Source organism: Malaclemys terrapin, chromosome 2 (genome assembly GCF_027887155.1).
Source record: "Malaclemys terrapin pileata isolate rMalTer1 chromosome 2, rMalTer1.hap1, whole genome shotgun sequence".
Classification (NCBI taxonomy): Eukaryota; Metazoa; Chordata; order Testudines; family Emydidae; genus Malaclemys; species Malaclemys terrapin.
This window is the reverse complement of record NC_071506.1, coordinates 287802983-287815604: the sequence shown is the minus strand read 5'-3', so window position 1 is coordinate 287815604 and position 12622 is coordinate 287802983. Positions and strand designations below refer to the sequence as shown.

General features: G+C 41.9%; 1 protein-coding gene across 11 annotated transcripts in view; it reads right to left on the bottom strand.

Annotated features, from left to right (window-relative positions):
• SMARCD3 (SWI/SNF related, matrix associated, actin dependent regulator of chromatin, subfamily d, member 3) overlaps positions 1-12622 on the bottom strand; it is a 223189-nt gene that overhangs the window by 103152 nt on the left and 107415 nt on the right. The window lies entirely within an intron of this gene.

Here is a 12622-nt window from a genome sequence, read left to right as displayed (position 1 = left end):
AGAGGCTTCAATATGACCAGCTAACAGGTGTTAACATGCAACTTGTCCTGTCTATACTACGGCTAGCTATACTAGCTAACACGTTTTTTTAAAACATCTCTTTTCCTAGTCTAGAAAAGCTCTAAGAGGAGCTGGCAAGGAGTAGGGCATGAAGAGAGGGAGACAGGAAAGAGGGATACAGGAAAAGAGAAAGAGAGAGATTTGAACAAATGAGCTGGATGCTTGGCAGGGATCCTCCCGTTAGGCTGCAGAGCTGACGACTGGAACTGGTTCCACATGTCCTTCAGCAGAACTCTTGTAGCAGTTCCTCACCCTCTGCCTACATATGGTCCCCATTCCATGCTACTGCACAGGGGACTCCATGGAGCGCATGGAATATGCAACACCCCACACCCAACCTCCCCACTTGGTAAGAAGAACCTGGTTCCATAGGCACATGATTTGCCTCCTGGGATATGTTCTACACTGGGAAAATGCATCATCAGAAAACGTGTAAGCTAACATGCTGTTAAACATGACTTAGCACCTAGTATAGACAAGGAAGAGTCCTGTTTTAAAATTTGTTCACTGGACCCTATGATTAACCATGACCAGCGAATATGTTTTTAAACTTGACTAGCCCTTCTTATACTAGATGTTAAGTTGTGTTTAACATCACATTAGTCAGCACATTTTCTAATATGATGTATTTTCCCAGTGTAGAAATACTCTTAAAGCTAGGAGATTGGTCACAGACTATCTACTCCTGGCAATACCTGATTTGTGGATAATTGTGAGGCAGGTAGCGTTTTAAGACTTGTCTACACCTGGAGTTGTTCCTGATTAGTTTAACCCAACTGGTTTGGCACAGTTAAACAGGAACAAGGCACTCTTATTCTTGAATAAGTGTGTCCAGACATGAAGTTAATTAGGAACAATTATTCAGAAACAACTCCATGTGCAGACGAGCCCAAAGAGGAAATGGATTACAAACAATTCCTAGCCTAGTCTCTCTTGAGTCTCCTTGTCCATTTCTAATACTCACCCCAGCTCTCAACTAAGCAGCAAAAATATTTAACAGCTAAAATATTTCTGTACTACAGCAGTAAAGGTAACTTGACCATATTTGCCACCTGTTATTGTTTATAATCTGGGGTATACAGTTTGGATTTAGTACATTGCACAAATAGAGGGGAAATGGATAGCATGGGCTTAGAAGGCATTACTACCAGGCCAACTTCCTCAGGGGTGTATACATTACTGCACTTTCTGACAGGTGTTTCAGCATACAAGATATCTGGTACAAACAGGTTCACTTCACAGGAAATAACTCCTGCCTTTGCCTGGTTCAGGCCTCCAATCAGTTGCTGTTACAGAACCACCATAGCAAAGACTGGATTGTGCTATTAACCTTGCCCAAATCTTTATTTCTGCCATTCCTCTAGTTCCAGGCCAGCTCATCATTCCAGGTCTTGCAATGCAGGAAAACACTCATTAATTCAGGCATTCAAGTCATATGTTCCACAAACCCTGGTATCCCCTCATCCATCCTGTGCCCATTGTTTGTTTGGGGCTGAGCCCTGAGTCCCCCTAATTTATTCCCTTGCAGTGTATGTGATGTGGGGCAGAGCCCCATGACTTGCTAGTAAGGCCTGGGGCCAGAGAAGTACCTTTTCTTTGTCCCATTAAACTCCATTCATGTTTAGCTGTGATATAAACTACTTAAAATTGTCATTTCTCTTATCTGACATTCTTCAGGAAAATGTTAGGAACACATAAATAATAATTGAACATGAACATTCTAATAAGCCAAACCCACTCCACCACAGCAGCAGCACATACTGCACTGGGAACACCCAGGAGCTTCATCAATGATTTAGATAATGACATGGAGAGTACACTTATAAAGTCTGTGGATGATACCAAGCTGGGAGGGGTTGCAAGTGCTTTGGAGAATACAAAAAGATCTATGAGAGAAGATTGAAAAAACAGGGTTTGTTTAGTCTGGAGAAGAGAAGACTGTGAGGGGACATGATAACAGTTTTCATGCACATAAAAGGCTGTTACAAGAAGGAGAGAAAAAATTGTTCTCCTTAATCTCTGAGGCATAGGCGATGCCAGGGGGATTCAGGGTCTGGGGGAGGCAGCAGGGACCAGGGGCGAAGGGAAGGAGCGGGGATCTGGGCCGCCGTGGTCAAGAGAGTGTTGCTGGATGGTGCCTTGGCAGTCACCGGGAAGTTGACCGTGACTGTGGTGGCAAGGTGGGAGGCTCCCATTGTGCCTCCCCCATCAGTAGTTACCAGTCGCCTACACGCTGAGGACAGGACAAGGAGTACTAGGCTTAAATTGCAGCAAAGGTGGTTTAGGTTGGACATTAGAAAAAACTTCCTGTCAAGGTGGTTAAGCACTGGAATAAATTGCCTAGGGAAATTGTGGGATCTCCATCATTGGAGATTTTTAAGATCAGGTTAGACAAACACCTGTCATGGATGGTCTAGATAATACTTTGTTCTGCCATGAATGCAGGGGACTGGACTAGATAATCTATCGAGGTCCCTTCCAGTCCTACAATTCTATGATTCTATGATACAGGAGCCTGACTTCATAAACCCATATCATGTGGGCTTAAATCAAGACTGGATGTATTTCTAAAATATATGTTCTAGTTCAAAGAGGAATTATTTTGTGGAAATTCTATGGCCTGTGTTATGCAGGAGGGCAGATTAGAGGAGCACAGTGGTTCCTTCTGGGTTTAGAATCTATCATTTTAGAATTGGGACTGACCCACTCTTTCAGCCCCTCAACATTATATCCAATATCAGAGAAAGCCTAGGGCCTGGACATCCTGAGTCAATCCTCCACCTCTGTGTCTGATAGTGGGAGCAATGCCTGGTACCTCTTGCACCGTATCTACCATGAGGATTGAACCCTAGGACCCCAATCCATTTACCTATATGATGAAGCTGTAGTATCTTGAATACTGCGTGCAGATGTGGATGTCCATCTCAAAAAAGATATATTGGAATTGGAAAAGGTTCAGAAAATGGCAACAAAAATGATTAGGCGCATGGAACAGCTTCCATATGCGGAGAGATTAATAAGACTGGAACTTTTCAGCTTGGAAAAGGAATGACTAAGGGGGGATATGATAGAGGTTTATAAAATCATGACTGGTATGGAGAAAGTAAATAAAGAAGTGTTATTTGCTCCTTCTCATAACACAAGAACTAGGGGTCACCAAATAAAATTAATAGGCAGCAGATTTAAAACAAAAGAAAATATTTCTTCACACTATGCACAGTCAACCTGTGGAACTCTTTGCTAGAGGATGTTGTGAAGACCAAGATTATAACAGGGTTCAAAAAAGAACTAGATAAATTCATGGTGGATAGGTCCATCAATGGCTATTAGCCAGGATAAGAAGGGATGGTGTCCTTAGCCTCTGTTTGCCAGAAGCTCGGAATGGGTGACCGGGGATGGATCACTTGATGATTATCTGTTCTGTTCATTCCCTCTGAAGCACCTGGCATTGGCCACTGTCAGAAGACAGGATACGGGGCTAGATGGACCTTTGGTCTTACCCAGTATGGTTGTTCTTATGTTCTTATATAGCTCTGTGACAGAATTATCTCTCAGACATTCTGTAGAAGCCCCGTTAGACCTGCTTTACCTATCTAAGCTATTTCTGTCATGTCTGTTACCTTAGTATAAATGTTATAATGTGTTCTTCGACATTCAGGTACTGAAACACCCACTAGATTATAACAAGTCTGAATGCAAAATCTAATCCATTTTGACAATCTGAGCAGCAGATGTTTCTTTCCTCGGTTTATTACTATAAACTACAAAAAGACTGGGAAGGCTTATAAATTTTGTTCTACCTAGACAGTCACTGAGAACTCGTCTGACATCTAGTTTATGTTACATTTAGAATATGTAGCTTCTCCTGGTACAATAAAAAAAAGTATAGGGAAGTTAACAGATTTTAATGGAAGTCTTGAGCAGGAATTTAGGAGGTGGATGCAATATTATGTTCACCCGCAAAGGAGTATCCATCATCAGGATTTATAATTCACTGTCTCTGCCATATGCTTCACAAGGAAGTGGACTAGGAAGTATGCTCTAGGATCTCCATACACTCATTCCAGAAGTTTTGTGGGCACACAATTTAAGCTCAAAGGTGATGGAAGCTTATAAACAGATGAAAATCCAGGCAAGATTTCTTAAAAACCTTTTTACCACTGGGTATGCAAAAACTGAAGCTCTGGGGATAGAAGCATGATGAGCTGGTATAACACAGCTGCCAGATTAACTTTAGTAATACAGTACAACCGAATCTCTTCTTAAAACTCCCCTTTGCCATGATAACTACAAAACAGCTTGACAACAGTTAGGCAGCTGGTCTGCTGAGACCACATCCTATCAAGCTGATCAATAGTGCCTCACTGTAGTCTTGTGCTCCTCATCTCTCTGTATCCACCTGCTGTCTCTTGTCTTAAGAGTGTAATCTCTCTGGGACCAGCTCTCTGTTCCGTCCTTGTTCAGGGTAGTGGTCCAGGACTGGGACTCCTAAGCATCATCATATCAAGTACTCAAAATAGATCCAGATTCTTTTAGAATCAAACAACAGACCAGAGTATTAGGGATTATAGCAGCCAAAGATGAAATACTTTTGACAGAGATTCATGTGGAAAAATCTTTTCCACTTCACTGTAAAGTTTTCCATGTTGAAGGCTTTCAGCTCTCCAGTGAAATTCAATGGACCACTCAAGAAAATCATTATTAGAATTGAACAAAGTGCAATCATCCAAACTGTCAGGGTCCGAGAGCTCAGATCTGAAGGCAAGATGTCTCTGGCAATGTGACAGGAGATCTGTAGGAAATGGCAGATGAACTGGAGGCTTTAATGTCAATGCCAAAAGATCTGAGCCCAAGGCTGCAGCTATTAATATTATGAGCTCTGTCCCGTTTTAAAATCATGACACTCTTGGGATAAGTGACACTGGAAGAAAGACACGTAGGAATCTCTGCTCCCACCCAGAAGAAAGGCATCAGTCAGGGCCCCATACTCTGAGCACCCCAGGAATAGATTAGAGAACACTGAATTTTCCCTCACTGCAAACAGATAAACCTTTGGTTTTCCTCGCTTATGTAAAAATATAGCCATTATCTCAGTCTTCAGAGAGCACAAGTGCTGGGAATTGCATTTTGGCTTGGATTGCCTCCTAAAGTATTGTTGTTCACCTGCTGATTCTTGGCCATTGGCAACACCGGATGAAGGATGCTTCACTCCCTAACTGCCTCCTGATATGCCAGATGAGAGTGAGCGCCTCCTTGATGGTTGGGACAGTATATAAATGTGGTATTACCTGTCAACACCTGAATATTAGGATATATTTAATTATGGTAGAACTCAGTTTCCCACATGTAGAAGGATGTTTGAGAGCTAACCAGTCTCTTAACTCCAACACATTTATATGCAATTTGGCCTTCCTGGGATTCCACAGAACTTGAATACTGAGTTGGTCCTGGTTTGCTCCTCAACCTATGTCTGAAGTGTGTACCACATTTTCACTTTCAATGGGGAGGGAATAGTGAGGAACACCACTTTGCACCCATTTTCTGGAATTATCTACCATTAGAAAGCTTTGAATCTGAATGGTAAATTACGAAATGGAAATTAAACATAAGAACGGCCATACTGGGTCAGACCAAAGGTCCATCCAGCCCAGTATCCTGTCTACCGACAATGGCCAATGCCAGGTACCCCACAGGGAGTGAACCTAACAGGAGATCAAGTGATCTCTCTCCTGCCATCCATCTCCACCCTCTGACAAACAGAGGCTAGGGACACCATTCCTTACCCATCCTGGCTAATAGCCATTAATGGACTTAACCTCCATGAATTTATCTAGTTCTCTTTTAAACCCTATTATAGTCCTAGCCTTCACAACCTCTTCAGGCAAGGAGTTCCATAGGTTGACTGTGCGCTGTGTGAAGAACTTCCTTTTATTTGTTTTAAACCTGCTGCCCATTCATTTCATTTGGTGGCCCCTAGTTCTTATATTATGGGAACAAGTAAATAACTTTTCCTTATTCACTTTCTCCACACCACTCATTCTTTTATATACCTCTATCATATCCCTCCTTAGTCTCCTCTTTTCCAAGCTGAAAAGTCCTAGCCTCTTTAATCTCTCCTCACATGGAACACATTCCAAACCCCTAATCATTTTAGTTGCCCTTCTCTGAACCTTTTCTAATGCCAGTATATCTTTTTTGAGATGAGAAGACCACATCTGCATGCAGTATTCAAGATGTGGGTGTACCATGGATTTACATAAGGGTAATAAGATATTCTCCGTCCTCTATCCCTTTTTTAATAATTCCTAACATCCTGTTAGCTTTTTTGACTCCTACTGCATACTGTGTGGATGTCTTCAGAGAACTATCTACGATGACTCCAAGATCTCTTTCCTGATTAGTTGTACCTAAATTAGCCCCCATCACACCGTATGTATAGTTGGGGTTATTTTTTCCAATGAGCATTACTTTACATTTATCCACAGCAAATTCCATTTGCTATTTTGTTGCCCAATCACTTAGTTTTGTGAGATCTTTTTGAAGTTCTTCACAATCTGCTTTGGTCTTAACTATCTTGAGCAGTTTAGTATCATCTGCAAACTTTGCCACCTCACTGTTTATCCCTTTCTCCAGATCATTTATAAATAAATTGAATAGGATTGGTCCTAGGACTGACCCTTGGGGAACACCACTAGTTACCCCTCTCCATTCTGAAAATTTACCATTTATTCCTACCCTTTGTTCCCTGTCTTTTAACCAGTTCTCAATCCATGAAAGGATCGTCCCTCTTATCCCATGACAACTTAATTTACGTAACAGCCTTTCGTGAGGGACTTTATCAAAAGCTTTCTGGAAATCTAAGTACACTATGTCCACTGGATCCCCCTTGTCCACATGTTTGTTGACCCCTTCAAAGAACTCTAATAGATTAGTAAGACATGATTTCCCTTTACAGAAACCATGTTGACTTTTGCCCAACAATATATATTCTTCTCTGTGTCTGACAATTTTATTCTTTACTATTGTTTCAACTAATTTGCCCAGTACCAATGTTAGACTTACCGGTCTGTAATTGCCGGGATCACCTCTAGAGCCCTTTTTAAATATTGGCGTTACATTAGCTACCTTCCAGTCATTGGGTACAGAAGCCGATTTAAAGGACAGGTTACAAACCATAGTTAATAGTTCTGCAATTTCACATATGAGTTCTTTCAGAAATTGGTGCTTGATGCACAGGCCTCAAATTTGTAGAAGTTTTACTCAAGATCTAGTAAATGAAGTGACCTGGATACACAATCCCATGAACTCTAGAAATTTGAAGTAATAGCTCATGGTTTGATGAGACAAAGATCTAACCAGACTGATTGTTTTGAGTTTCTTGAAATCTGTCTGGATTTGCAGATTGAGCCAAGAACAGCCTTTAGGAAGGAAAGTCTCAGTGGTGTAAAAATAAACTTGTTCCAGCAAATCATAGGACTCAACAACTGGAACAGAGAGCAGATTTACTGAACAGCTAGTCATACATTCTGAGCACTGAACCCTTATAATGATTAAGAAATGATTAAACATATATTCCTGGCTGCTACTGCTAGGTACTTTGGGAAGACTCCTGAACGTAAGAATGGCCATACTGGGTCAGACCAATGGCCCATCGAGCCCAGTATCCTGTCTTCCCTCTGAAACATCTGGCACTGGCCACTGTTGGAATGAACAGAACAGGTCAATTTTGAGTGATCCATCCCCTGTGATCCACTGCCAGCTTCTGGCAATTGGAGGTTTAGGGACACCTGAAGCATGGGGCTGAGTCCCTGACCACCTTGGCTGATAGTCTATCAATGGCTATCCTCCATGAACTCACCTAATTCTTTTTTGAAACAAGTTATACTGGTGGCCTTCACAGCATCCCCTGGCAATGAGTTCTTCAGATTTACTCTGTGTAGTCTGAAGAAGTACTTCCTTATGTTTGTTTTAAACCTGCTGCCTATTAAGTTCAATGGGTGACCCCTGGTCCTTGTGTTATGTTAAGGGGTAAATAATACTTCTTTGTTCACTTTCTCCATACCAGTCATGATTTTTTAGACCTCTATCATATCCCCCCCCCCCATCTCTTTTCCAAGATGAACAATCCCAGTCTTTTTAATCTCTCTTCGTATGGAATCTGTTCCCTACCCCTAATAATTTTTGTTGCACTTCTCTATACTTTTTTGATTTCTAATATATATATTTTTGAAGTGGGGTGACCATAACTGCACGCAGTATTCAAGGTGTGGACATGCCAGGAATTTATATAGTGGCGTTATAATATTTTCTGTTTTATTATCTATCCCTTTTCTAATAGTTCCTAACATAGTTAGCTTTTTTTTGACTGCCGCTGCACATTGAGTGGATGTTTTCAGAGAATTATCCACGACTCCAAGATCGCTTTCTTGCGTGGTAACAGCTAATTTAAAGCCTTTCATTTTGTATGTATAGGTGGGATTATGTTTTTCAATATGCATTACTTGGCACTTAGTAGCACTGAATTTCATCTACCATTTTGTTACCCACTCTTGTGAGATCCTTTTATAACTCTTTGCAGTCTGCTTTGGACTTAACTACCTTGAGTAATTTTGTATCGTCTGCAAATGTTGCCACTCCACTGTTTATTCCTCCATCACCTTTGTCCATGTGTTTGTTTACCCTTTCAAAGAATTCTAACAAATTGGTGAGGCATGATTTCCCTTTACAAAAGTTGTGTTGAGTCTTCCCCAACAAACTGTGTTCTTCTATGTGTCTGATAATTCTGTTCTTTACTATAGTTTCAACCAATTTGAAGTTAGGCTTATTGGCATGTAATTGCCAGGATCGTCTCTGGAGCTTTTTTTAAAAAAAGCAGTGTCACTTTACCTATTTACCAGTTGTCTGGTACAGAGTCTGATTTAAGTAATAGGTTACATATCAGAGTTAGTAGTTCTGCTGTTTTAGATTTGTGTTCCTTCGGAACTCCCGAGTAAATACTGTCTTGTACTTGTGACACGTTACTGTTTATCAATTTGTTCCAAAACCTCCTCTGCTGACACCTCAATCTAGGACAATTCCTCAGATTTGTCACCTAAAAAGAATGGCTTGGGTGTGGGAATCTCCATTACATCCTCTGCAATGAAGATCGATGCAAAGAGTTCATTTAGTTTCTCTGTAACAGCATTGCTTTCCTTGAGTGCTCCTTGAAAACCTTGATCATCCACTGGTCCTTCCGACTGTTTGGCAGGTTTCCTGATTCTGAGGTACTTAAAAAAAAATTTGCTGTTCGTTTTTGTAAGTCTTCTGCTAGTTGCTCTTCAAATTCTTTTTTGGCCTGCCTAATTATACTTTTAAACTTGACTTGCCAGAACTTATGCTCCTTTCTATTTTCCTCAGTAGGATCTGATTTCCACTTTTTAAAGGATGCCTTTTTGCCTCCAACTGCTTGTACGCTCTTGTTGAACAAATGTGGCATTTGTCCTTCCCCCACACTCTTCCCCAGTTGAGAGTATACATTTAATTTGAGCCTCTATTATGTTTTAAAATAGTTTCCATGCAGCTGGCAGGCATTTCACTCTAGTGACTGTTCCTTTTAATTTCCATTTAACTTGCTTCCTCATTTTTGTGTAGTTCCCCTTTTTAAAGTTAAATGCTGCTGTGTTCAATTTCTTTGGCATTTTCCCCCTTACAAGGATGTGAAATTTAATTTAGGGCTGTCAAGCAATTAAAAAAATTAATCGCAATTAATCGCATTGTTAAACAATAATAGAATGCCATTTCTTTAAATATTTGTGGATGTTTTCTACATTTTCAAATATATTGATTTCCGTTACAACACAGAATACAAAGTGTACAGTGCTCATTTTATATTTATTTTTGATTACAAATATTTGCACTGTAAAAAACAAAAGAAATAGTATATTTCAATTCACCTAATACAAGTACTGTAATGCAACTTCTTTATAATGAAAGTTGAACTTACAGATGTAGAATTATGTACAAAAAATAATTGCAATCAAAAATAAAACAATGTAAAACTTTAGAACCTACAAGTCCACTCAGTCATACTTCTGCAAATTGTAACCAAACTTGTTTGAATGAGCTGGAGATAATGCTGCCCACGTCTTGTTTACAATGTCACCTGAAAGTGAGAACAGGCGTTCGGATGGCACTGTTGAAGCCGGCATCACAAGCTAATTACATGCCAGATGCGCTAAAAATTTATACCACCATTCCAGAATACATGCGTCCATGCTGATGACGGGTTCTGCTCGATAATGATCCAAAGCAGAGCGGACTGACACATGTTCATTTTCATCATCATGAGTCAGATGCCACCAGCAGAAGGACTTGTAGGCTTTAAAGAAGTGGTTCTCAAACTTTTTTTGTGTGGACTACTTGAAAATTGCTGAGGGTCTCGGCGGACCACTTAATGATCTTTCCAAATGTTGTTTGTACCGTTAACTAACTATTGTAAAGCACTTTGGATAAAAGTGCAATATAAAAAAACTTAGTAATTAACTTTTTTGGTCTACAAATAAAAGCACACAACTCATATTTTAGGCCTGGTCTACACTACGAGTTTAGGTCGAATTTAGCAGCGTTAAATCGAATTAACCCTGCACCCGTCCACACAACGAAGCCATTTACTTCGACATAAAGGGCTCTTAAAATCAATTTCTGTACTCCTCCCCGACGAGGGGAGTAGCGCCGAAATCGACATTGCCGTTCGAATTAGGGTTAGCACCAGCATGGACCGTACAGGAGGTACTGGATCTGATCGCTGTATGGGGAGAGGATTCCGTGCTAGCAGAACTACGTTCCAAAAGACGAAACGCCAAAACATCTGAAAAAATCTCCAAGGATATGATGGAGAGAGGCCACAATAGGGACTCATATCAGTGCCGCGTGAAAGTTAAGGAGCTCAGACAAGCGTACCAGAAAACCAAAGAAGCAAACGGATGCTCCGGGGCAGAGCTGCAGACATGCCGCTTCTACACTGAGCTGCATGCAATTCTAGGGGGGGCGCCACCACTACCCCACCCCTGACTGTGGATTCCGATGAGGGGTTAATCTCAGCCATGCCTGAGGATTTTGCGGATAGGGATGAGGAGGAGGAGGAGGAGGAGCTTGCAGAGAGCACACAGCACTCTGTTCTCCCCAACAACCAGGATCTTTTTCTCAGCCTGACTGAAGTACCCTCCCAACCATCCCAAGGCGGTATCCCAGACAATGAAGCCATGGAAGGGACCTCTGGTGAGTGTACCTTTGTAAATATAAAACATGGTTTAAAAGCAAGCATTTTTTAAATGATTAATTTGCCCTGAGGACTTGGGATGCATTCTCGGCCAGTACAGCTACTGGAATAGTCTGTTAACCTGTCTGGGGATGGAGCGGAAATCCTCCAGGGACATCTCCATGAAGCTCTCCTGGAGGTACTCCAAAAGCCTTTGCAGAAGATTTCTGGACAGTGCAGCCTTATTCCGTCCTCCATGGTAGGACACTTTACCACGCCATGCTAGTAGCAAGTAATCTGGTATCATTGCATGCCAAAGCCCGGCAGCATATGGTCCCGGTGTTTGCTGGCATTCAAGCAACATCCGTTCTTTATCTCGCTGTGTTATCCTCAGGAGAGTGATATTGTTCATGGTCACCTGGTTGAAATACGGGAATTTAATTAAGGGGACAGAGGTGGCCGTTCCTACTGGGCTGTTTGCCTGTGGCTGAAAAGAAATCCTTCCCTGCAGTTAGCCAAGCGGGGGGGGAGGGGGAGGCATTGGCGCTGAGCTTTTCGCATTTGGCTAGCAAGGATCTTCCCTGATACCAGCCACGTGGTGGGGGGGTGGGGTAAAGCAATCATCCCAGAGAATTGGATGGTGGGGGGGTTAGTTTGGTTTCTGCTGCTGCATGTTAACACGAAAAATCGCAGCACTCAATGGGCTTTGCTTGGTATGGGAAAGGAGGGCACTGCTTTTATGAAGGTTGCAGAAGCCGAAAGACAATGGTTTACCATGGCCGCATGCAAGCCGAATTCTGTTGCCCGGCCCTGCGTCTGTGATCTCTAACACCAAAGCCGCAGGCACTCAATATTAAGATGCAAAATGCGACCTTGTACCGAAATCACATCTGCTATGTAATGTGAATAGTGTTGTTCACCGTGAAAGAGTATAAGCATTGTTCTGTAAAACGTACCTTTTAAATACTTCTCTCCCTTTTTTCCCCTCCCGCAGCTGCAAATCTTTCAAGCCTCCCTCCTCCGTCCCGAAGGCTATCTCAGATAAGGAGGCGAAAAAACACACGCGAGATGACATGTTCTCAGAGATCATGCAGTCAACTCACGATGAAAGAGCTCAACTGAATGAGTGGAAGGACACGGTATCAAAGTACAGGAAAGCTGCCAATGAACGTGAGGACACGAGGGACGCTCGAGATGAGAGGTGACAGCAGGAAGATCAGAGGAGGCAGGATGCAACACTGGGGCTGCTGCATGATCAAATGGAAATGCTCCGGTGTCTGGTGGAGCTTCAGGAACTGCAGCAGGGTCACAGAGTGCCGCTGCAGC